This window comes from Hetaerina americana, unplaced genomic scaffold, assembly GCF_022747635.1.
Source record: "Hetaerina americana unplaced genomic scaffold, ioHetAmer1.1.p SCAF_7, whole genome shotgun sequence".
Taxonomy (NCBI): domain Eukaryota; kingdom Metazoa; phylum Arthropoda; class Insecta; order Odonata; family Calopterygidae; genus Hetaerina; species Hetaerina americana.
In genome coordinates this window covers 85,439,150-85,463,445 of record NW_027287316.1, presented here as the reverse complement: position 1 = coordinate 85,463,445, position 24,296 = coordinate 85,439,150, and the positions used below count along the sequence as shown (strand labels likewise).

At 42.1% G+C, this 24,296-nt stretch overlaps 1 protein-coding gene across 1 annotated transcript in view; it reads left to right on the top strand.

Annotated features, from left to right (window-relative positions):
• Ac76E (adenylate cyclase type 2 Ac76E) overlaps positions 1-24,296 on the top strand; it is a 935,623-nt gene that overhangs the window by 130,560 nt on the left and 780,767 nt on the right. The window lies entirely within an intron of this gene.

Here is a 24,296-nt window from a genome sequence, read left to right as displayed (position 1 = left end):
TATATGCCATAAATGTCAATAACCTTTTATTTCTTATATCTTACTCTTGTTTTACACCTGTTGCATTGCGCCGCAATAAATAATCGTTGCGTTGTAATAGGCATATATTTTTTGTTTCGAGGTTATTACGATAATTATCACTTTGATTTTTCCCTGTTTTCCTCCCGGATAATGTTTCGCGGTCGGTTCGAAGTCCTCCGTGGAAGCTGTGAATGTTCCGGCGCCTTCGTGCCCTGAATGGGTTCCCACCCTTGCAGCACTCCCTCGCGACTAACGACCCCTTCGGAGCGCGAGGGCCCCCTTCCACATGAGAGTCCCCCCACTTGACCCATCTTGGCATTTCCCCATCTTCGCCTCGGACCTTCCATTCCTTTCGAGGGTCAACCTAGCTTGACTGGGTCTACGTCCCAGGGCCCGGCTTTCTGCCGTGCATTCGATCCCTTCGTCCATCGGTAACAAAGAACAGGCAAATTTTGAGGCAGTTCACATTATACACGTTGGGAAATGGTCTTGCCAACCGGGAATGGCGATTCTGTGAAACAATTCGCGGTTAGGGAAGGAAGGTCTTTGAACGAATCCGAACTGTTAAAATGAATTCAACAGTGTCGTGCTCGATATTGTGAAATCTGATATCGAGGTAAATATTGAAATCTTTGTAGATTTTACGAAAAATTCAACCCGGTAGAACTTGCTTATTGCATAAATATCTGAAGATTTCTCCTGTGCGATTAAACCGTTTGTATCTTCATGTATATTTCGTTAAGTCTTTTATTGTATATTACATCCTTATCATTATTATGTGTGGCGAATTGCCATTAATTCTAATGAATGTTATATTATTGCTTTTATTCTGTTAATAATTTTAACTCGAGACGAGGCCGTTTCACCTGCTTGATTGAAACGGCAATTATATGTGTTCGAAGTCTTAAGACGCGTTAAGTAAAACCATAGGGAACCGTAGTCCGCCGCAGAGGATTAATAGACCCTCGACAAAGGCACCCTGACCAGGGATCTCTTTCACCCGCATCGTCGTCCCCGTAGATATACTCCAATACTTGAATGCAGCTGCTTTTATGAGCGACCTTCTGATAAAAATGAGGCCTGGTTTTGAAGCCGCGAGATTTTCCAAAATAAAAGGAGAATATTTTTTACTTGTATTATAATTATTACTCTATTCCACATGTGAAGGTTCGTTATTGATAACATATTCCAAATACTGCTACATTTCTAAGCCACCACCAAAACTACGTGTACCAAGCATCGTGGGGATCGAGATGGTGCGGGGGCTAACGTACTGGCTTCCCACCCTGAGGGCGCGGGTTCAAATCCCGGCGGTGTTGAATATTTTTCAGAGGTATCTCGATCCCTACTTGAGGTGCTTTGTGGAGGGCACTTTGAGTGAGTACGCCGTCCGTCGGATGGGACGTTAAACTGCGGACCCCTTGGCGCCTTTCGTAAAGAGTATGCTAATGCCGACGCCGGGTTTCTCTCCACCCTTCGTCCTTTCCTATCCATCCCCTAGGGCGCAAATGACCTCAGCAGTCGGTCGCCTCCCCTAAATACTACTACTACCAAGCGCCGTAGTACGCCTCACTACAATCGACCATAATAGTAGTAATTAGGTTTTGGGTACGTCGACAACTGAGGTCATTTGCACTACTGTAACATAGTTTATAACCACAAAGCACTTTTAATAAAGAGATAACTACATAAATATTAAAACTAAAAACTTAAAAAATGATATCACAACTATAGTTATCCCATTCGGCCAGTTTCCTTTAAAAAATATAAAACTTGGTTTAAATAGCTTGGGTCCCCCCCTTAAGATATTACTTAGACAACCCCCGTTTGTAAATGTGTGTAAATCTCGCCCTCTGGCATTTGCCACACTGTGTCAAGATATCGCTCACCGTCAGGGGCAGGTCACACTCTTCGCAGCGAGGTCGTTGTCTATCCTCAGTGACGAGGCACGAGGGCGTGAGGGTTTGATGCCCTATCATCGAGTGTGCGATCTCTTCCCTCCATGTCTTCCCAACAGATGAGGGCCACACCGATGTCACTGACTTCATCCCTCGGAATTCGTCATTGGTGACATTCATTCACACATCCCGCCATCGTTTTGGGACCACGTTACACATTGCCGCCTTGAGATCGTCCCCTGGCACCAACAAGGAATCAGTCTCAAGCAAGATTAGGGCTCCTTTCACTTCGTCGTATTTTTCATTTGCAGCGATTCCTACGTGCGCAGGGATCCAGATACTTTGTTACCCCTCTGATGAAGGGACACGAGTCTAGACTATAGGATGGGTAGGGAGACTGCCCAAGCCGTTGATCTTTGCCCTCAGGCGGGGCGAGAACACTGCACAGCCACACTGATTCTCGCTTCGATCCAACCGTGGACACAGGGATAGAGTCTGTGTGGGATCCGGAGAAGGTCCTGAACATTCTTAGGCACTCCACATCGGTGGTGCATGAATTGGAATTTGAAGGTGCCATGGCCATTTTCTCAGGCCGTTGCATTACCCAAGGCGGAGAACTGGGGTAACCAACTGGATATACTTCGGGCAGGGTAAAATTTATTTTGCGGATATGATTATTAAAACGAACGGCGAGGGGTCAAGTAGTCCATCTCCATCTGTAAAGAAATTCTAAGAACTGCGAATGAAAAAGAATATTAAAGCATAGAATGAGTCGGAATGCATGCTTAATAGTGGTCTAATTTTTAAAGCGCCGATGGCCACACGAAGCCTGGTAATGTGGACTCTGGTCAAAGGTCTTAAATACGACCCTCTGCCCGAAGAGTCGACGTTGGAGCCACAATAAAATTTGGATGCCATGCACCGAAGCACGGTATAGTGAAAGCACGGGGGAACGATCGGATCTCCACGCGGTGTGGCTTAGAAACCTTAGAACATTTTGTGTTCGACGGCACTTTTGTGCCCGGATATTCTCTCTCAACTTCAGTCTTCAATCTACAAGCATTCTTAAGAAGAATATTGGACTCCAAGAAGAGGGGAATCGAATGGGGGAAGTCGTTCTCCAGCAGCAGGTTGAGAGCGTCGAGGACCTCCGCCAATGCAGTCTCAGGGATATTCAGGAGCAATGCATTGTGGATTTGGTCCATGCCTGGAGAGGCGTCGCGGGCGTTTGAAATGGCTGACTTGAATTCTTGGAGGAATGCGGGAATGTTGCCCTCAGCCTCAGTTCGTGGATGCTCCCTCAAGTTCGGACAGACCCTCTCCCTTACGCGTTTAAAAATGTGGCGCTGTAATTATTACGTCCACTGGTGTCAGCAAACAGCTGGGATAATTTCTAGGGGTGAAATCACCACGCTGCCACTTACAAGGAGGGGTGGGATTCCATGTGAGTGTCTCGACCTGGATAGTTTTTTCTCACTGCTTTCTTCACCTGTGCAATGAGGGTTCTGTTGTTGACGTTTTATGATTGCATGCATCATTAATTTTCATAAATACGTATTTCAAACCTGATATTCCGTTAAGAGATATTTAAAGCTTCATGCTTTCACTGAGATTATTTACAAAGCATCAGTTTGAGTTCCCTGCTATGCAGACTCATTTTAGAATTACCTCTCCACGTTAATATTAAATTGCATCCATTCGAACTCGTCTGATGGTTTGAATGTAAATCTGACTTTTGAACAATTCGTTACCTCAATATGACCTCATGATGGATGCAAACATAAATTGTCGAGGTCCTAGGCGAACGTCCTGCACTGTTGGAGAGGGGTTGATTCTCTTTTTTTGGGACACGTGCCAAAGGAGCCTCGGAAAGCTTTTTAAGCCTGTCCTTTCACTGGATCACACGTTGCCAAATGCGGCAGTAATGTGGCAACGTCGCGAAATAGTTTAGGTTATTTGTCGGATTGGTGTCGGATTACGGTCAAAAATATCATCTTGCGTGCAATGGGAAAGTGCAAAGTAATTTCCTAGTCTTTCTTACGTTTTCCGTGACATTTTTCTGTCAACCGTCTTTCCTGCCTCAAACCGAATGACAGTCGAGATTTCGGAATAATTCAATTCGGTCGCTTAGGATAATTCAAAAATAAATTTTACCAGGCTTATGCACTTGCTAAACGAATTCAGACTAATGTGAAGGAAGGCATTGTTGATATATTCATGATTTCGTTTGTATCATCGTTCTCATGGATGAATTATGTTTGAAGTGATATCTAATCTTCGCAAATGTTTATCAGCTTATGCCGTTTCTTTAAGTACACAATTAAAATGTTTATTGTGTGTACTGATATGGCATGCATTGTTTTTTTTATAATTTCCACTGAATAATGAACAGCCTTTCAACTTTTTTAAAGTATGATTTAAAAAATAATTTATATGCGCAAAAATATTTTTCGAAGTATAGTATATAATGATTTAAATACAACACTCTCGGAAAGGCGAGCAATTGTTCAAATTTTATGGTCAAATATATACAATTTATTTTATCTCGAAATATATGATACGCATTGTATTAGGCAAAGCTTTAACGAAGTTGTTTTTTTCGGAATAAGAGCTGCAGAATTACAGGAAATCTCGCTAGGATATTTTTAGTTTCCATGGCGATAACTCGAGGACGTTGAGATTATTTCTGTCATTGCGAAATCCGTTGAAAAAATAACTAAAATTTACTTCTTGCTTGCTTTTTGACGTCTTGAAACCTTTCCGTGCCATCGTCTGCCGTTGTTTACAATTGGGGTGCATAGAAGAAAGGTGAACTTAAAAATTGAACGAGAACGCGAGCAAATTACGGCCGATCACTGATATTTCTCATTCGTTGTAACGCGTTTGAAACGGAGAAACACTCCATTTCGGTTGACCTCTTTCCCTTTCATGATCGGCTACAAATGGTTACGCCGGTCCACCTCCTTTAAAGCGCCCTCGGCCCTCGCTTTGCCCGGTGTGACGGAGAACGTAATTGCGCCGAGATCAAAGCGGTTCGGTTTCGGGCCCCAACCCTCCCGCTCCGCCCACTTCCCTCCCTCCCGTGGCCGTTCTGAGGTTATTTAATTTGTCTCTCCGGTGGTTTCCCTCGTCTTAATCGGAATTATAAAAAATAGGGGCTGAAGATTGTCCTGGAATGGTAGAACAGAGAAGAGTAGGGAGTCGAAAGAAATAGAATTAGGGGTTAGGTTTGCACATATTTTCGGGGCTACGTTGTGCACCTTACTCAAACACAAAATGATAACATGAGATACGTATAATATGCATGTAAAGCACTCTGAGAGCGTAATAGCATCAGATAAATGCAAGTTGTAGGCTTACTAGAGCTTACTCTGGTGCTAATTAACGGCTTAAAGAATTAGCTCCGCAAGAGTCTCGGAATTATCAGTTGCATCCATCCAGAGCACCGTTGAGAGCATTGAAAACAACTGAGTATGATCTCTCTACTATCTTCATCTACATATTACCCCGCAAGCCGCCGCAATTACGTGTTACATGCATGCATATTACAATCTCAGGCAATCAAATGCTATCATTTTTAAGTTGTAATTATTTCTATGACTCTCGTGAAATCAATTTTTGAGTCATTAATGTTTACCAATTAATCGGAAAATACCCTTTGAAGAGTATTCGTGCTGGCGTTTTTCGTTTTGCTACAATTTATGTGTATTTAATTGAGTTATCCTGCAAACATTCCTGACATTCCAGGTCCGAAAAAATCACAAAAAAATTTGTATCGAGATTTAGCGAGTGCTAATTATTTCAGAGAAATATAATCGAAATAACTAAATCATACTCTCCAGTAAATTCAGAGAGTAGCATTCAGACGTTGAGAGAATTTGAATAATTGAACGTTCGTTAGTCTCCAGTTATGATTAACGGCAGTTAAATCGATATATTTTTTTTTATATCAGCGTCTCCATTTTTTAATACTATCCAGAATCTCGAAGTGCCTTCGAAATGAGTTGATAAAAATGCGATTCTTCTTATTTATGAGCCAACCATTCCCTCATTGATTACTTAATGCATGCAAAAAAGTTAAGTAAACTATTCACCCAATTTTTTATTTAAGTCTATTCTAATGGATGAACCTACGCCAAATATTATACCGACTGAAGCCAAAGGTAAAATTAAAAGGAGAAGAGGCGCACTTCGTGTACTGTGACTGGGCGTAGAGCAATGGGATACACGATACGGTCAACGTTGTGCTCGATGCAATATTCGACCGACTTGCTATACGATCTAACTAATTATTTTTAATTGATACAAGATATTCCGTCCGGAAAAATAGTGAACCATTAATTCTACGAAAAATGAAAAACTATTCTTTATATTCCATTTATTTTGAAAAATTTAACCAATAATAAGTCGAAAAATGTTGTGCTAATAATTCGATATTAAGCATTTTTTGTTTTTTCTTCTACCGAAAAGAATATACTCGTATTTAAGCTTAGAAATATTTCATCCATGATAATAAGTTAAGTTTATCATTGGGAAACAATATGCTTAAATTGAATATGAAAATTTGTATCAACCGCATACCTCTTGGTTGCATCCCAGCGGTCTTTTCCAAAAATTGTCAGGTATTCCCTTTCACTGGAAGGCCCTAGCACCATAAAGCCACAATCTCTTGGTTTTCAAGTGGGGGTTTGGAAGTGACATGAACTGGTGTCGAACGCGGACCTTCTGATAAGCAGCTGATTGATTTTGCTAGACTAACCACCATCTCAAATTGCATTGAGCAAGAGTAAAAGAGATTTAGTTACCCTTCAAAACTAAAAGCAACGTTTATTTCGTTACTTTCATCTATATTTTTCCGAGTTTAGATACATTTTCTTAGATCAGATATCATGTTTTAGGATTGGTTGCCATTTTTTTATATTTATTGCATAAAAAAGATCCTTTGTTTTGAAACATGAGTATTTTGGACGGGATGAAGAGAGAAAGTATGTATTTGGAGTTAAGTAAGGGTTTATTGAAGTGTTATAAAGGTTGTCCAAAGAAACTGCGGGAGATGATGCAACAGTAACTTATAACGAAGTCATCTGCTAATGTGCAAGTCAATGCAACAATTTCAGATTGTAAAAATCGTTCGCCTTGAGTGGGATCTTGACTGGGATCCCAGTCAAGGCGAATGATTTTTACAATCTGAAATTGTTGCATTGTATCACGCTGTGTTGTGCCAGGTGGAACTTGGGCATTTTGCCGTTGTTACTCCATGTGTCAACCCAAAACCCACCTAAACGGTAGATAACCATTCAAATATTATTAATTCTGTGTCACAAAAATTAGTTGAGCAAATCCAGGACAAATTATTCCAGGGAAAAGTAATAATTGTAAAAATTCTTCAAAATAGCACCCTGTGCATCGTCACACCGTTACTAGTGCCTCTGCCAGTGGCAGTACTCTTCCTGGGAGGCGTCGATGGGAACCTCGTTCAGGCACATCGCCACGGCCTATATGGCGTCATCCACCGTTCCAAAATGGTTGCCTTCTAAGCTCCGTTTTGTTCTTGGGAACAAGAAGAAGTCTGGCGGTGCCAAACGGGAGGTGAAGGGCGGCAGGGGCGAGATCCAAGGGACTGTCTCATGAGCAGCGTCCTCATCCTCCCACAGCACCTTGGGAACCCACCTTCCTCCATCCTTTGAGAAGGCGACACTTCCGATGGTTTTCCGAATATCGCACTCTTCTGATGACATTTCGTCGCGCAGTTGTCGATTGGAATTGAAACGTTCTCTCACTTTCTGTACATTTTCGTCGCACACTGTCATAAGCAATGTGAATGGCCGCTTTGTCGTATTTTATCTTGTGTTAGGAGTAATTATGTCTTAATATGCTATTTTGTTTGTCAGAAGCCATTATCCCGCAGAAGACAAAATTGTAGCTAATAACTTATGAAACGATGTAATTATTAATTTCCTTTAGTATTGTAAATAAATATTTTATGCACAAATATTTACACAGACGCATGTGTTATATGCGTGAAGAAATTTGCTTAGTGTTAATTTCAATGTAACTCCTGCCCTGGCGTTTTTAATACCATTTAAAAGAACGAAATTAATTGGATAAAGGGAGTTTGTCAAGCATGGTTAATTACCTATTGATGGTGTTAAAATCACTTTTGTATTCATTGCCATACATTTTAATTCCTCACAGTTTATTCTAGCCGTTATAAATGTTTCTGTTTATACATTGGACTAAAATTTTACTTCTTAAATTGTAATCATTGTAAAAATCTCATTTCTTATTTTAATAATATACGTAGATTTTAATTTAAGCAAGACGCACGGTAAAATTCGTGGAGGAAAACTGCTTTGAGAATTATTTGACACTCTTAATTCTTGAGACTAATTTTGTCTCTCTTCTTTAATGCAAAATGATAATATAATTACCGCCATTATTGTTATTTTATGTTGTGAAAAGATGCGTTATTTAGTTATTTTCCATTTTACAGCCCCTCCTCCAGATTACTCCCAAGCATGTTAGCTTACATTTTACTCCCTCTTAATTTATTATTTAACTTGTCTGTGTTAAACCTTGAGATTATAATAGACTCGTCTTCAGTGATGTGTTTATTTGATTATTCCGTAGCATTTTCATCCACAACGACTTGTATGGCTCGTCATCATTTCATCCGTCCAAATGCCTTCTCTTTCACTGTGATCCAATGGCCAACCACTCTCGTCTTCGTCGGATCTGGATGGAATCCGTCGGCGGAGGTTTCCTTTTTGTAAACTGCCATATGGTTGTTTCCTGCGATTTATTATCTTGATTGGAATTGAATTTTAAGTATCACCCAACTGTTTGGACTGCCCCACGAAGCTGAGAAGGAATGTGAAAATTGAATTGTCATTCCGTGGATTTCGTCAAAAATTCACCCCAGCAGACGAAAGAAACTCATTGGCCCCTCAGTAGGCAATTAGGTGAAAAAACAAAGGGTTTACGTAGCGGGTTGACAGTCGTTAATGCCAAATGAATGAGGGAAATATTATAAAATGTCAAAAACAATTATTGAAATGGACTTCAGTGAATTTTAAAAACCTAAGATTTAAAAAATGAGAAATGTTGGCCCGGGGTAATTCGTTATTGTATGCCAGAGCCGATTCCTCAGTGTTTAGCTAGCTTTGTTGCACTCAATCATAATATGTGATGGCAAATATGTGGCTGTATGTTAAATTTGACTACGGATGAGCGCATTTGACTATTGAATGGACCGTAAAATAGATTAGAGAGAGATTGTTTGCCGCCGTTTGGTGATCAAGAGGGAGCAAAATTTTTAAGTTTATTAATTTATTAGTTATTTTGTATGGTCGAAAGTAACCTATATTGTTTGACTAAAATAATGTTAATTGTAAGTATTTCATGCAATCATTTCTCCTTTTCCTAATGTTTCCTTCTAATAAATTGCCCGAATAGGTATATTGCGTCGTCTTAGGGATGAGGAAAATCAATTTGGACTCAGGATGTCCTTAGAAATGCAAACAGTTTTCACACCACTGCTTGCTTTCCTTAGAAGACTCATCCCCGGCGAGGTGGCTCGTATGTACCACCCTTTGCCTCCCTCCCTCTCTTCTTCCCTCCCTCCCTCCCTCTCCGTTTCCTAGACTCAGCCACGCCTCCTTCCCTCCCTGCGCTCTCTGGTTTTTGTCGCGGGAACGGGATTAGCCATGACCTTCTTCATGCAAGGAGCCCATGTGGATAAGAACGGGAAACCGTATGTGACGGTATCTCGGATGAAATCTTAATCTCTTGGGATTTTCCTCTAAACATGATTTGGGGTCGAATGTCTGGGGTTCTTGTTCCCTCACGAATAAGAATATTTACGACCTAACCTCGTAGTGGGCAACAGCTTGGGAAATAGTCCCCTATCTCTTCCTCCCTCACGTCAGGGAGCCCGAGAAAGTTCATCTAAACATATCATTTTCGAATAAAATGTTTTCCCCATATTTGCAATTGTGACTTCGGTTTTTAATCCAGATAATGGATTAGATGATTATTTAATCTTGCATTTCAAAATATACAGCCTTAGATTGAATGCGTCATTTGACGTAAGGCCTAGGATAAAAAAAAGATTATTTATTCATGGGGACATTCTGAATAACTGTCCAAACCAATATTTGGAGTGTGTCAGAGTCGTCTGTTGCTTTTTGTGGAGTCAATTGATTAGAGAACGCAGTATATCGTGTATTGCAATAATAACAGCAAATACTGTTGTTTAACTTTATCTAGAATGATATTTCGGTCTTGGTCTCATATTAGATTTATTAAACTCATTCCCTGCAGTTAATGTAAGGGTCCAAGTTCGGTCTCTCAATTCTGTCAGAACTTTTTCTTGAATGATTGGCAAGAGAGAAAAAATTAATTTTTTGTTCCAAATGCTCCCCTCTCAATCCAGTTTTCGAGTTGTAGCATAAAAATAAATGAGACGTTGACGAAATCTAAGCTGATTCAAACGTATCTCAAGAGTTGCTAGAAAAATGTTACCTTCATTGTTCATGAAATAGCAGTTAGGTTAATTCACTAGAATCTGAAACTTACCGATTTGCAAATTTTCCGTAGCTGTAAAAATGGCGTTATTCTTAACATATCATTAGTTTTTTTATTCGTGATGTAGCAATAATGGGAATTTAAAGGATAATTAAGATAGTTGATTCGCGGAGGTTGCCAAAATATTTCAAATATACGGATGCAGATAAAAATTGGGAAAATGTTAATGGAGAAACATTGAAATGGCAGGCGTTCTCGTTCCGAGGGCTAGGTTGACGGGGCGTGTGATTAGCAAGTAAGTAGAAGCTCAGGGCATTAAAAATATTAGTTGAGATCTTAGGAGTGGCGTGTTACATTTAACTAACAGACAGACTTTAACAGACTGTCTCGCCTCATTTAATCGATTTGAGTTTCCTGATTGGGATTATCTCGATTCTTTATGAACTTGACATCCCAATGAGTCGAATCCTTTGGCAAGGCCATATTTTTAGTGACGTATTTTTACATCCAAATTACGTACTCTGGTGTTATTGTAATCTATGACCCGAAATCCGATATTACGTCTCCAGAATATCTTTGATGACACTAAATTTTGTCCAGTTTCATAAATTCCTGTTTAATAGTTGTGTTGTTTCATATTTTATTCAGATTCTAGATTAATTTTTTAGCCTAAAGAGATGTCAGACATAATTTTGTCCTGGAAAGGCTTTTTGAGGTCCTTTGAATCTTTTTTACGTGACGGCATCACTACAATGGTCGCTGAAGTGGGGACAAAGTCCTTTGGGGATCGAGATGGGGCGGGGGCTAATGTACTGGCTTCCCACTCAGAGGGCGCGGGTTCAAATCCCGGCGGTTTTGAATGTTTTTCAGAGGTATCTCGATCCCTACTTGAGGTGCTTTGTGGAGGGCACTTTGAGTGAGTACGCCGTCCGTCGGGTGGGACGTTAAGCTGCGGACCCCTTGGCGCTTTTCGTAAAGAGTAGGCTAATGCCGACGCCGGGTTTCTCTCCACCCTTCATCCTTTCCTGTCCATCCCCTATGGCGCAAATGACCTTAGCTGTCGGTCGCCTCCTTCCCCTAAAAACTACTACTACTACAAAGTCCTTTGTAGCCACCTCGCCTAAAAGCCGTCTATTTGCTGTTAAGTGGACTAACTTTCGTCTTTCCTCGAAACGTATTATTTATTTTGTTAGACAGTTATATGCAAAAGGTCGAATTCATTAAAAGAAAAGAAACTCTTGTTTAAACTTATCCGAAAAAATTAAATTAATCAGCACGTGTGTCTCGTATGCACTTGCTAACACACTTCCAATCCCAAGTGACAACATACAGGTAAGCTCTCTCCTGAGCAGCCCCTAGACTTACACTTGATGGTATCGGGCTGGACGGCGTGGAAATTCATATTCGAATAAAAGAAGAATAACAGGTGATTCCCACAAAACCATTTTATTTGGTACAATCAGTTTCAACGCATAGGTGTCGTCATGTATGAGGGAATTGAGAGCATCTCAGCCGAATTACCAAGGGCCCTTAATTACGGGTTGTTCTAGATGGCGACATTGTCAACTGTAACAAACTAATGTGGCCTTTAACAATGGCGCCAAGATGTCAAAAATGCGGTTGGGGCAATAAAATAGTGGAGAACGATCCATTACATCTTGGAAGCGCTCAACAAATTGAGTTTCTACAGTGAATGGGGTGATGCTAGGGAAGAATTAGATAGGGGGGGTGACGTGGGAAGGGGTAGTATCAGTTGCTGTGCGGGGATCGTTTGGTCGGAATGGAGAGGCATGGCATGTTGAAACTAAGATGATAGGATAGGTCAATTGACATATACCGAAGGCAGTTTTTTATTTCACCATTTGTTAAATTATTCTAAATCTTATCTACCACTACATCTTGTACATCCAAATTTTACGCATCCGACTGGCATGAATTCATTTCTGATCTGATTTCCCATGCCCCGCACCTCTGATTACAACGCCACGCGAATACTTACATGTATTTTTTCTAAGCTTATTCTCCTTATAATTTGTAAATGTCTTTATTTCTGAACACATTAACACGGGGACGGCGCGACAGCATCGCCGTCCCCGTTCCCCATCGAGACTTCCGGAGTGGGCCTTTGGCTTGAGATCGGGAAAACGAGCCTCCTCCCTCTCCTCCCCCTCCTCTTAATCGCACCACCGAAGCCCCCCAATCAATCAATTGGCAGTCCGGTGGAGCTGACGCGTTTGCTTGCTCCGGTCCTCGCTCGCTGCATTCGCTTCATTCCATCGGGCCCACAATTCGAAGATTGGCAATCCCTTCGCCTTAAATCCTAGTTCCCATCTACGCGGTTATAACCCTTTGCTCTCGCTAAACGTCCTCTCTCCTTCCCAATATCCTCTTCTTTTTTCACCGCTCTAGATTCCCCGTCGAATCGAACGAGTCTCCAAGTGGGTCCCTTCAATCTAGTCTTTCTCTTCCGCAACTATATCCTTGTTGGCGTAACGTTTTCCACTTCCTTGCGTTTCCATCATCTCCAAGGCCAACAATTTCTTGGGATGCGCCCGACGCGTACGCCACACGCTGTGCGAGATGTAATGCACTGTGCGGTGCTTGTAGGATGCAGCCAGTGGACCTGCATTGAAGATTTGAAATCATCACGCCTTCATCATCGGTTGCTCTGCCCCGTGGCATGTTTTCTAATGGATGACCTCCACGTCTTCCCGCTCTGAGCCATTCTCTTAGTTTTTTCAAACTTTTCTCCCAATCTTAACCATGTCCATCATTATACAAGGTTTGTCCCGAAAGTAATCTTATTAATTCTATTGTAAATAATTTATTGAATTTTTCGTTACAAGTGTTCAAAAATCTTGAAAATAGGCTCCATTTGCGTCGATGCATCGGCTCCAGCGGGACCTCCAGCTCTCGAATGCGTTGCCGTAGGCCTCCTTCGGAATGTCCTTTGATGCCGCGATGCAAGCTGCTTTTTTCCCGTCCACTGTCCCGAAATGCTTGCCTTTCAGGGGTGTTTTGAGGTGTGGGCACCAAAAAGTCGGGTGTGCCACGACCGGGCTGTATGGGGGTCGGGGGATTGTTGGCACCCCTGCTTTGACCAAGTATTTGGTGACGAAGAAGGCGCTGTGGGCCGGTGCATTCTCGTGGTGTTATCTGCGATGTCCGGCCGGATGCGTTGAACCCTGCATTTCAGTCCATTGCGGACTCCCACATCAAATTCGGAGTTGACAATGGTTCCAGGGTCTACTAACTCGTGATGAACCAGTCCGTGGATGTCAAAGCACACGATGAGCCTGACCTTGACCTTTGATTTGCTCATCCTGGCTTTCTTCGGGCGAGGGGACGCTAACAAAGAGTGGTGGCTGGTGACACTTACTCCGACATGGCTCGATATAACGCGCGTCGTTCCACAGGGCTCAATCCTGGAGTCACTACTATTCTCGTTATACATCAATGACATTTCTCATCCCTTCAATACTCCAAATATCTCCTGTATGCAGACGACCTCCGGATATATCCAAGTACCACAATCAATTACATCCCTCGCGCTATAAAAGAAATTAATGCGGACCTCAATAACATAACAAGATGAAGCACGCATAACTTCGTTAGCTTCAATTCACGTAAAACGCATGCTATGCTGATTGGATGTCCTAAGATTCTAAAACCTACTGCTATATTTCAGCCACTCAACTTGAACTATCTTCGAAGCATATTTATTTCACTTCAGAATGTTGTCACAAATCTAGATCTCCTTATGGATGGAAATTTCTCATAGTCTTCCCAAGTTTTTAAAACTTGTAGAACTGTCCATCGACCCCTCCGCTCTATTAAGAAATATCAGTACTTCATGACCATCACATTAAAAAAGCAGATAGTTTCTTCCCTCATTATTCCTCACTTTGATTATGGTGACATAGCGTGTCAAGACCTTTCAAACAAGCTATTGGTAAAACTACAAAGGGTATTTAATTCATGTGTACGCTTAATTTACAATTAGAAAATTGCAGATCGCATAACACAATAATTTTAAAAACTCAACTGGCTATTTCTGGACTCTTGCAGAAAACAACATATACTGTCCCATACTACTCTACTAAGTTATAAAATCCCTCTGTATTTTGCCAATTACTTCAATAGCCTTGTCATAATACATAAAGTTAATATCAGAGGTTAAACTCGTAATATAAACTCGTTATCCATCATCACAGAACAACTACATACAGACAGTCATTTGAGGTCAGAATGACATGTCGTCATTGGAGTGAGCTATCATCCGTTATAACTAATGCACCATCTCTCCCGTCATTCAAGGGCGCACTTCATAAATCACTGATTTCCCAGCAAACCTAACAGTGGCAATAGAGCCGTAAACAGACTTCGAGGTGCATCCTTATTCTTTCGCGGGAGCTTTATACTTTGTGTTTAGCGATTGTAAATATGACCTGAAATATTGTTTTAGAGGTATTGTTTGCATGTACGAGGGAGGTTCAATAAGCACCCGTGTTTGACGACAAAGGGCGTTCCTGAGGGAAGTTTATGTTATCATCGTGTGGTGCCACCTATCAAACGACGGTGAAACAAATTTCAGACTGATTTAAAGGTCAGTTTGGGTTTGGCAGCCATTGAAGTAAGACGTGTTTCGTGATTTTCGCCAAGATGGAAAAATCGGTAATTCGCTTTTTTTTGGATGGGAAGAAATGCGAGGAGATAAAAGCAAAGTGGATGCTGTGTGTGGGGACACTTCGCCATCTATGACCACAGTTAGGCATTGGTTCAACGAATTTAAACGTGGGCGGACATCTGTTTTTGATGAGGAGCGACCAGGACGCCCGGCAGACGTGGTTACCCAGGAAATCATTCAAAAAGTCCACGCCATGATTCTCCCTGATCGACAAACGAAACTGCGCGAAGTAGCAGAGGCCGTGGGTGTGTCGACCGGAACGGCAATTGATATGTTACATGATAAGTTGGCGATGATAAAAATGTCGGCCCGATGGGTGCCGCGGTTGCTCACGGTGGGCAACAATCTGATCCGGCTGTCAACTTCATGAACTGCATGAACTACGTCATGAATTGCTGCCGCACCCCCCGTATTCACCCGATCTGGCTCCCTGCGACTTCTTCTTAATACCTAAAATTAAGACATTGCTCGCGGGAAAAAAAATTTAGTTGAAACGAGGAAGTTATCGCCGAGACGGAGGCGTATTTTGGCGAGTTCGACAATTCCTATTTTTTCGAGAGGTTAAAAAAATGGCCGGAACGTTGGGAGAAGTGTATCTTTCTAAAAGGTGACTCTGTTGAAAAGTAAAGAAAAATGTTTTTGAAAAAATGGTTTCTTCATTTCTAACACGGGTACTTATTGAACCGCCCTCGTATTTCCATGGCTTTTGATTTACAATCTGCCACTACCGCCATACAAACCTGATGCATTCGCCTCTTTTACTTCCGATGTTTACTGCTCTACTTCCACCAATGCATTGTGTTGTTATCTCTTCCAAATATATGTTTAAGGAAGTTAGTTAGAGACAGCGTCCTAGTCTAACACTCCTTAGTAATCCAATATCGTCTGTCAACCGGACTGCTATCCTTACTCTGACTTTGTGTAGGGGATAGAGGTCTTTCTTTCCCTCTAATCAATCCCATAATTTATCAAAATCATTAATTGGTCCCATTTAACCCTATTACACGCTTCTCTAAGTCAGTGTTTACAATATAGACTTTCCTGTTAATTTCGCTCTTCCTTTAGCCAATCACTCTCAGCAGACCTTATTGCATCTCTTGCGCAATGACCCTCGTCTGAGTCCATATTGTCATTCTCAAATCACACTCGACACACTTCCCCAAGCACACTCTCCTATCGCTTCTTTGGCACAATATTCTAACCACATGAGATATCACCCTTATTGTTAAGTGTTCCTGGAATTTGTTCGTATTTTTCTTCTTTTCCATTGGAACTGGTTGAGTTTGCTTGAAGTATTTAGGCCATTGTCCCTTTTGAAGTAACGAGAGTTACTCTCGTAACTCAAATTTGTTAACTCTATCTTGCCTTTCTTATTGAGTGCTTACAGTATTTCAACTGGAGCTCCGCCCTCTTTCGTTGCTCTCCAGTTTCTCATATCTTTTATGCAGATGCTTTAACTTCCCTTCCAAGTATGCCTCACTGTTCTCCATTATTGTAAAGATGTGAAAGAACGCGACGACGACTGTGTTGGATTTCGCCTGACATGAAGGCTACACGCGGTGGCTTCAGTGATGCACGCGACCGGACTTTTAGGATATATCGAGCGGACCTCCTCTGAGCCCGTCTACTTGCTGAAATGAGTGCCATCAATGCGTGTTTTGAGGGGAAGACTCTAATGGCATCATTCCTTCTCTTCAAGCAGTTCACGACTCATGAGCGCATGGATAGGTCTCGCTTTGATACCTCTTATTACTATTGAATAGTAATAAGAGTCACTCAAATAATAGTAGTCACTCAACCACGCCATTGTGGCGTGGTTGAATGACTTCTTCCGAAACGTTTTCGATGGGAAAAGACCTGAGAACTTGGCCACTCAGGCCATTATTTCAACCTTTTTTGCTTATTGTTTTTTTATCATTGTCATTTCATTAGTCAATATTGGTAATGAGATTTACACATTACAAGTCCACGGGCAAAAGTTAACATTCTCTTCCACATTTCTAATTCTCACGTATATTTCATGCAAACAATTGAATAGAAAATTGTAATGTTTTGGAAGTCGTGTGATTAAATACAAATTTGAAGGACCAAAAATAAGATTTTGTGAATATTTTAAATATTCACATATATATTCCAGGAGCATATTACCCTACCTAATAATAAATACAATAGTGTTTTAGTTTTTGAAAACAAATAGTTTAAAAGCAATGTTCATTCAAAATTCTTCATGAAATCTATAAGTATTAAAAAATCTGAATGTTATTGCGTAGTGATACCTCGTAATAGGTTTCTAAGCTAAATGCAATCGCCAAAGAGTGTCATTGTTCGCTCCCTCTGATACTAATACGTATTTTCTAATGAAATGATTCCGTACCGAGCAAAATAAAGTTGACACATATTCTTACTTATTACATTGAAACTTGAATTCATCTGGGTAAACACTTTTGTGATGGAATTGGAGCAAATTAGTGATTTTAATCATTTTTGGGGGATACATTTTTTTTGTATTCAAGGGGAAACTTTACTGAATAATCGTAATTTGCCTCTCATGAAAATTGTAAGAATCCAATTTTACACATTGCGAGTTGGTTTATCTATTTCATTTTCAGCATTTCGATCACTCTGCCTCGCTAACATCGATCCTAGGAATATCCAAGGCCGAGTTTGATGCAATCGTCCGCCGTGAGCCTATTGTGGGAGTTTCAGTGAGACTTGCTAAAATTTACCTCCTCATGCTCGTTCTACGAAAACTTTCTCTCCACCGTGGGATCCTTATTCTTTATTTTTATCTTGATTTCCCGGGCGAAACTTGGCCAGGGTGGAACGTGTTGCTCCGAAAACCAAGCGAGCATGGCCTCCTGCTGAAAACGGTTCCGAGTCGCTGCTCTGCGGGCTTAAGCGCGGCTCCACCTGCCGAGCGCCTAAGCACTCCGTTCGAACTCAAATACGAATTTCAAATTTCCAACGGAGGAAGAAAATTTTCCACTTTAAAAGTCTTGGGGGCTCATCCATTGGAATGGGAGGGCGCGAGGGGGGAGCAGTCGGAGTCACTCTCCCCCTTTGCGGCCCCTCTCCCCCGGCATTCACCCGCCCCCCCCCACGATCGATGGAGATAAGGAGAACGAGGCGCAGAGGCGGCACGCCTAGCGCGCATTGCAAGCCAGACACCCCTCCTCGTCTTTGTTCCCGACGAGTCACTAAGTCCTCCTTAAGAGTGTGAGGGGGGAGTGAAGGGAAGCGGGAGGCTCAAGTGGCAATGAGGGGGCAGAATGACCCCCCTCCATCCCACCGATCGTCTCTCCCTCCACCGCCTTGCATCCCCCCCCCTATCCCATAGCCCAGTACCGTGGTCAGCAAAGTATCGCCCCAAGGATGAATGTACAAGTTTAATATAAAAAGTATCGGTAGCAATTCTCCCTGACGTGTGCGTGAAGGGGTGAATTCATACCACTGGTGAAGTGTCACACACCATATGAATTACTGAAAATTTGGCAGTGCGAAAGATCTAAAGCGCTCAACTCGTCCTCCCGAAGGTCTCTGGACGGACGACCAAAAGAGCAGAGTTGGGTGTCTGCTGGCGAAGACCTCCCACAATGACATCGCGACGATTCTCCTACCACCTTAACCGTCCCGACTTGGCTCCAGCAGGCTATTTCCTTTTCCTGAAAGTAAAATCCTACCTCAAAGGACACCGCCAACGATTGGACCCTAAGTCAAGCCGTCAAAGAAGCTTGTACGGGTAGTACCCTGGAGGACCTTCCGGTATCCGCCCACCAGGGAGCCTTCGAGTCGTGAAAAAGCCGCAGGGGCAAAAGTGGGTCGACGCTTAAGGGATGTACTCTGAAGAATTTTAATGCATTCCAGCAATATCTGGAATAAATTCATTTTTCCGAAAATGTTCTCGGTACTTCTAATACAAACCATGTATTTGCAAGGTATTACTTCGGACGTCACTCGTAAAAATATATTATGCGTGAACTGCGCCAAGCTACAATGGTCTTCTTGGTTCGATTCAATCTTGCATACACCGTCCTCGGAGAAGAAGAAATCAACTTAACAAAACAAGATAACAGTGTTTTATGCGAGGCGGACACTGTTTCGAGTGGTCTAATACCAGCGCCTGCCAGTCCCTTCAAAAACGTGGGAGATATTAATTCACGCTTTACATGAATAAATGGAATTACTAAAAACCTTAGATGATAACATCTTATTTTTTTCAAAATTGAGTTTAAAAAAGCTTAGCTAGTTTCACATCTATTGATGATGTTTCCCTAAATATAAAAGGAGATAGTGGTGACCAAATGTATGTTAAGGAGCCTTCCCTCTTCGTTTCTACTTCATCATTTGATGGGGTTCCAATCAACACTTTGGTCCCCCGCAGGCATTTTGATTCTGCTGGAAATATTTGATCGTGGTGAGCTTTAAATTTCAATCTTCTCTATGTTTACTCTTGTTACGCTTTCGATAGAATTAGAATGGGATTTCCATTCACACGCGTCTTCGGCGCCATCCTCTCTCGGGGTAGGGTTAACCAGGAAGGATCTGGCGTAAGGTCGGAAGGCTGGCTCTGGCTCGCTAATTTCTTTCTCTTCGAATACTACGATTTTAACTTTTATACGTTGTTGTATACAAATACATACGTTGCGATGCGTGCCTTACCCTTGAATGCGATTGGCCGCATTCGACCGCTTCTTTTTTGGTTCATCCCTTCCTCTGAATTTCATAATTCTTACAACTTGCATCGGTTCGGTGATTCGGTTATTACCCATCTCACATCCGAAACAAACTAGTGGAGCACGTTTCCTTCTTTCATGTTCATGACCGCAAAAGGGAAGAACCGTTGCTTTCCAGCGTAGAATTTAAGATAGAATAATCAGATGAAGAAGGAAGAATTTCGACTTGGTTCCCCTTTGAAGGCCAGATGGGAACCCTTGGGAAGTACCCCTCACCCAGCATTTGGTTAAAAAATTAAAATAAACATCAATTTTAGCGTTTTGAGATAGAGATATTGATATTTTATTCGGCATTGTTAATATATTTTGCAATGATGGGTTCAGTTCAACAAATACGCCATTCCTGTGCTTGAGGTTGAAATATGGTTTTTCGCATTAAAAAAGAATTATTCTTAATTAGTTTAATTACCAATGTACTACTACTATTACTGTTAATTGAAATAAATCAATTTTCCTACGGTATAGTTGCAAGAAGCAATTTGAAATATTTAACTGTAGTTTATAAAGACGTTTTGATGCTGAACCACCTACCTACTCCACTTCAAATGCCGGTCCTTAGACTTTTTCCAGTTTTTGAAGGTGTGTTTCGAAAATCCTTTAAATCTTTCGTGCATTGCAAAGCCCTCCTTTTTTTTGGGATTCCTTTGGAAATCATCGTCTTGAATTAAAAAGGACCCTCGGGCCATTCCCTTGCTCGCTCGCACCGACGCGATGTTCAGCCGACGTTCTTTTCGTCCGGATTATATTTTTCGCCGCTCCTTTCAATCGGCGCTGCATTCATTCGTTTCGAGGCTCTCCCGCTCCGCTCTCCTCATTCAACGACGTCCAAACCCCGAGAGTTCCTCGAGTGGAGGAACAGCCGCAGGGGTTCTCAGATAGGGCGTCGCTTAACTACTCACTCCTCCATTTACGAACGCTTATGGAACATTTGGAATTCCTTACGCAGCCATGAATTGGAGCACGAAACAACTGTGATGCCTTAAATAGTGTCAGCATTAACGGGACGCATCCTAGAAAACGCTCTTGTTACTTTTCCGGATCTGTTCCCTCCCTCCCCCCCCACACCAACAAGAATTATTTGCACCCTTTCTGCAGATTCTCCCTCTGCTGGGGGTTTTAAGCTGCAACACTAAATTCTGCTCACGCCCTATTTCTGGGAAGGAAACAACACATTTCCGCGTGTTAAATTAGAGGAATGCCGAAAAATGAAAAACACTCATCTTATTAAACACACTTTTGTTCATCGCACATTCCTTTATGCACGTTTATAGCATAGTATGGTTCTAAGTATGCTCAGTGCGTAATGAAAGAAGGCAGAGTCCACAGTCCTCTATGATACGGGAAAGGAAATTTGATAGTCTTTTCCAAAGTGACCATTTAATCACATTAATGGCGAAAATACTTCATGCAATTTGTTTGAATTCTCTGTTCGATTGTCGTAAAATTTTACCAAAAGGAATAATTTAAACACATTAAAAGAGGCTATTTAAGTGACATGATGCTTAAAACTGTGGTATTTTCGAAATGAATGAATAGGAATTGTACCGAAAAATACGACTTTTAGTTGGGAAAATCCGAAAAAGTCAGAAATTATTGAAAGCAGAATTAAATGGCAACCTTATTCTCCAAAGTTTATTTTCAACGAGTTTGGTTTGTGGTAGAAACATCGTTTAGTTTCTTGGCGGGATGTTCCATATCGTTGGCTAGCATTTTCAATAAAATGGGAATTCTGGGTGCTACAAATTAAAGAATGGCTGTATCAAAAAGTAAACAAATTCAAAAGCATCTCAATATTTTGGTCATTGTTGATCATCAGAAGGCGTACGATGCCTCGCACGCTTGCCAAAGCCTTTAACGGGACGCATGATAAGGATATTCGAATTAAAGGAACTAAGTTTCATTCGATGTGTTCCAAGAAAATGTAACGACTAAGTAAAATATCAGTCTTGTTTCGCTTTTTTGGTCCGTTTACTGAATACTTGGAATCTTTGAATTTGGCAAGCATTTGGAATAATTGGGATAATATGCTAATAAAGGATTTAGAAAAAGTTGAGAAACTCCACCCGATTAAGAAAAAAACAATATTGTGAGAAAAGTGCAGGTGGAGCGAGTGTGGTGTAAGAATAATGAAAGGAGAGTCACTTAGTGAGTAATTAAGACTTTAACTTTCAAAAAGTAAGAATAGTACACCCTAGTTAACTAATGGCAACAATGAATTACGAGGGATGACTAGAAAGTAAGTCACTTACGTTGCGGTCTGGCGTGTGGCGATAGGGTGGAGCTAGAACCACCATCTTGGTGTTCAAACGTCCCTCCACTCAGTCTGCGCATCTTGCTCTGGTGGTAGTGTGTGTGCGGACTGGGGTTCTCCTATACTTGGCTCACTCTGCGATCTGTCAAAATGTGCGCTTCAATAGGAAATTACGATGCGAGTTGTGAAGTGCAATGTTGGGTTGGATTTTTGCTGGCACAAAACTAGCACAAGTCAAATTGAAATTCATAGGCAACTTTGTGAAGTGTATTCGGAGAAGGAATAACGAGTGAAGGCGGAGTGAGGCAGTGGTGCATCCTCGATTTCAATATTGCTCCACCAATGCTCACAAAGAGGACACCGCACTGGTCCGCCTGGCCTCGTGGTGACAGATGAACTGGCGGCGAAAATCAACGAAATAATTCGTGACAATCACCGATTTACGAACACTTTCATGATTGCTTGGGTTAGACGTGGCTCGCAACACAGCGCTTCGACAGTGACGCAGAATTGCATGATGGTGTGGACAAGTCGTCAAAATGTAAGGCGGCAGATTTCCTCGGAGCTGGAATTGAAACTCTTGGGTATCGTCATAATAAATGCCTCAATTTGAATGGCGGCCTTCTAGAAAAATACTTTGGAAGTACGACTTTCAAATGTATATAATAACACTTTGTCTTATCGCTAGGTTTATATTTTATTTCAAAACGTAGGTTTCGTTCTGTTTCGTTCACTCCCATCGTTAGATGTGTTTCAAGAAAATGTAATCCCGTAACACGTAGCAGATTGGACGAGCGGAACGAAATAAGAGGGGCTAGCACAGTAAAGCAATCCTTCCATCGGAACAATCCCGGCATATAACAGAACCGTTCGTAGTGACTCCTGAGTCGAATAAACCAATCCAAGACTTATTTTGAGCACACCCATGATGTAGGTCGGAATGCCATGTTTAGGTGTTCCGTATAAAAGTGCATTTATCTATAAGTGTAATTTTATGCATTAAAGGCTGATGCCCTTATGACCCCTGCCACACCCCCACACGGCTAATTTCGCCGTATTGCTTAGATGTAGAGGACTGGATGGGGAGTGGAAGGACTGGCATTTACGGTTGACGCCCGAGCGCCTTGGCGCGGCCCTTGTGTTCAGTCATATGGCTTGGTTATTTTGTAGTGCTTGGATTTGGGCGCTACTTGAAGTGTCGTGTCGTTAAAGATACCAGCCAACCATCGCGTTGCTCTCGCTCGCATCCGAACAAGCAGGGTCACCGCGACAATCACTCCCTCCCGATGGACACGCATGTCGACCGAGAGATCAATGCGGGGATTTCAATGTTTCCGGTTCCTTCGGGATGAAATGGCTTCCCATCGGGGGCTATCGTCTCCCCAATTAAAAAGAATGCGTTCTGAAAGACTCTCCTCCGAAACCTCTCCTAGGGCTCTCGTGCGTAGGGGTGGGGAAGCGGGCGTGGGGGGTGTTCTCCGAAAGTACACTCCCATCGCACCTTCCCCCGTCACACGCCTCCGGGGAGCGGGAAGATGAGGCGACGCCGATTGGGAGAGACAGCGGGCGATGAAAGTGGGGGGGGGGGAGCCTTACCCCCTCCCCCCCCTCCGCCCACCTTTCCTCCCGATTGTCTCTCGGCGCCTCCGGGCAACTTCCTCGAACGAAAGACAAGCGAAAGGATTCTCTTCTTTTTTTCATTTCCGGGAACTTGAGGGATCCTCGGGAGCCATGACAACGCGACGCAGGGAGTGGGTGGAGGGGATTTCATTGTTATCTCATGAAGGGAGGTGACAAAGGCACCGCGAAGGATTTTACACCCTTGAGTGAGGATGAAATATTGATCCCGGAGGATCCAGCATCTTCGGCAAATGGACCTCCCGCTGAAGGGAATTGCTCCACTGAAGCAATATCGCCGTAAAATCCATATTTTTGCGGCGATCTTGAAGAGTTTTCAAACCTCTGCATTGAGATCTCTCAACCGCTGAGAATTCCTATTCTTTTAGCGAGGGTGATCGGTGCCGAGAGATCCCCATCGGCCTCAGATCCAGAAGTTAAATGGTGTGAAAATATACTTGATCTATAAAAAGTTAACATTAAAGTTCAACTCCTCGGAGGAGAAACTGACGGCGTGAAAAATTATTCTTTTGCGATCTGATTTGTACAAACATCTAAAAACT